The sequence below is a fragment of the Camellia sinensis genome, chromosome 1 (assembly GCF_055761805.1).
Source record: "Camellia sinensis isolate YWXY chromosome 1, ASM5576180v1, whole genome shotgun sequence".
Classification (NCBI taxonomy): Eukaryota; Viridiplantae; Streptophyta; class Magnoliopsida; order Ericales; family Theaceae; genus Camellia; species Camellia sinensis.
In genome coordinates, this window is record NC_138961.1 from 75,354,258 (window position 1) to 75,356,827 (window position 2,570).

The 2,570-nt window shown below is 35.2% G+C and overlaps 1 long non-coding RNA gene across 1 annotated transcript; it reads right to left on the reverse strand.

The window, feature by feature from the left end:
• Positions 1-466: 466 nt before the first annotated feature.
• Positions 467-2,332, reverse strand: LOC145789794 (uncharacterized). Its single transcript, XR_014328133.1, has 3 exons — positions 1,899-2,332; positions 1,649-1,720; positions 467-945 (listed from the first exon to the last, which is right to left on the reverse strand). It is a non-coding gene; the product is annotated as an uncharacterized LOC145789794 (long non-coding RNA).
• Between the last annotated feature and the right edge of the window lie 238 nt (positions 2,333-2,570).

Genomic DNA, 2,570 nt, shown 5'->3' on the forward strand with positions numbered 1-2,570 from the left:
TCCCTTACAATTAGGACCAGCTTGACAACCTGCAGAAAAGAATTAGATAAACTCTATGGCTCACCATCACTCAACCCACAAAAACCTAGCTATAGAGCCTCACCATCTCAACCCTTCTCCCTACAAGAGACCAGCATTGACAACCTGCAAAGAAAATAATGAGCAAGATAATAGGGTTATGGATGTCTCACATTACACAACACTCATATATAGGCTCTCAACACTCACTCTCAATAATCTCCATCACAATACTAACTGTGGAGGTTCACAATCACTCAACCCACAACATCCCTAAGTAAGTACCAGCAAAGTCCTGAATACAAAGGGGAAAATGAGGCAGCTCCAAAGGACTGATCTAGGAGACCTACAAGAGGAAGATCCAAACACACAACAATATATATAGACACTGGAAGTAAGAGTAAAAACAACTCAAAGAGCATGTGCCTTCAACACTATATGCGGAGAATGCCATGAGTCCATAAACCAATCATTATCCCCATCCTCCTTGAAGTTGTTAACAGATAAGAGCCTGCACCTAACCAGAGATTCAACTTTTCTCACAACCACATTAGCAGGAGTACAAACAGATGAGAAGAACCTAGCATTTCTCTTCTGCCAGATACAGTAAATAGTACAAGTAAGCATTAATTTCTTAGCACTAGTGGCCAAAGAATGACCAGAGAATTGCCCAGATAACCAGTCCACACAACTGCCCCAGTTCATAGCCTGCCAATGCGTATTACATTTATGTAACGGAGGGCCCAACACACTAGAAGAAAAGGAACAATTGAAAAATAAATAGTTTAGCAGCACCAAACCATACATCAGCAGTTTACCAGTAGCAGCAACAATACAGCAGTAGTAGCACCTCTTTACAAGCTCCAAAACCAGTGAGCAAACAACAGCTACAACTGCACCTCTCCGATGGGAACCAATTAAGAGCAACTAGAAAAAGAAAGGAAGAAAATAGAACAACAAAATCAGCAGCAACTCAACTCCCGTGTCACAACTTTCTAACAAACTCATATATTTCTTTTCTTATATATGTCATAATGTAAAAACCATGATAAGTTTATTATTGATCAATAAAATAGCAATTTCACACACAATAAAATATACCTTGCTAGGGATAATAGCAGTAATCAAACCAGGACTCTAGTAAGAAAATTTAATTAAGGAGATAAGTAGCAGCATTGGCAAATAAATCACATACTTACGTTGAGCCAAAAGCCTAACCAACAATGGAACAACCAAAAACTTGGAGTGCTAAAAACTAGTCATTAAATGCCCTTTATTTCCCAATGATGCACATATTGTCTTTACGGATTCAAGGACATATCTAATCACCACAAGAAATTCAAAAAGCCAGCACAAACTCACTTTAGGACAAATTATTGTCATTCCTTAACACAAGCACAGATTCACTTACAACAAAAACAAAGAAAGAAGTCATTTTTATCCATAAAAAGGCAATTACTTATACATATCTTTGTTTCATTTCAAAAGGGGGGCTGGACAGGGGACAACTTCCATAAAACAAATCAATTATTCATAACATGTCATTGTAACCAAGACATCAATGAGAACAAGAGTAAGTCCAACTAATTGTGGAGAATGTGAAGTATATCCAAAAACACAATCTAATTACCTTAGTTCACCATATTCTGCCTCAGTCAATTTTACACCATCAAATAGATACTGCTCGTCTTCTATATCATCTCTGAAATTACCAAGACATGGATGCCAAATTAAAACCGATAAAAAAAATCATAAGACAAAATCTTTTTTATGAAAGTTTTACAAGTTACAATCACCACTGTCTATATAAACACATCTACAAGTAGAACAGAAACTAAAACATAAAGAATATAAAACTAAGATGTGACATCCTATCATACCTAAGCTCCTTCAGTTTCTTTTGCTCCATTTTCTTCAAATACTCTTGCCTTGAAACTTTCTTGAAACAAGAGAATGGAAGAAAAATAAGCATAGGCTTCGGTAGGTGACATAGACACACCACCAAGTTCAAACAAATACAACAAAGAGGCAAAGAAGGGAATATTGCAAAAAAGGGTTTAGTTACGTAGTATGTTGACATTATTAAGGTGGTGTGCTAGAGCAATCACATTAAAGAAAAAATCCAAAATAGTTTATTTGCATTGTATATTGCACTGAAATCATAAAGAATGGAGAAGAGAATGAATTAGAGAGACTAGAAATCAACCCGTACATTCAATGTTTTCCACACAATGAATAAGGAAACAACCTGGAATTGCAATCCAAAGCATATTAATCAGCAAAAATAAGTACCTCGACCTTACGAGAACCAGTTAAAGTACCATATCGATCTGCAAAAGAAGAAGAAAAAAAAGATAGTTTACACTAATGATGTCCAATAAGAAAGGAAATTCACAAATGTATATATATATATATAATCAAACAAATCAAAATCACTAATAATAAAACAAAATTAAACAAACATTGACAATAACATTAGACTTGATGAAATTCCTCACAGTTAAAAACCCTAGAAATCAAGATATTTCATCAAATTCCTCACTGTCAAAAAC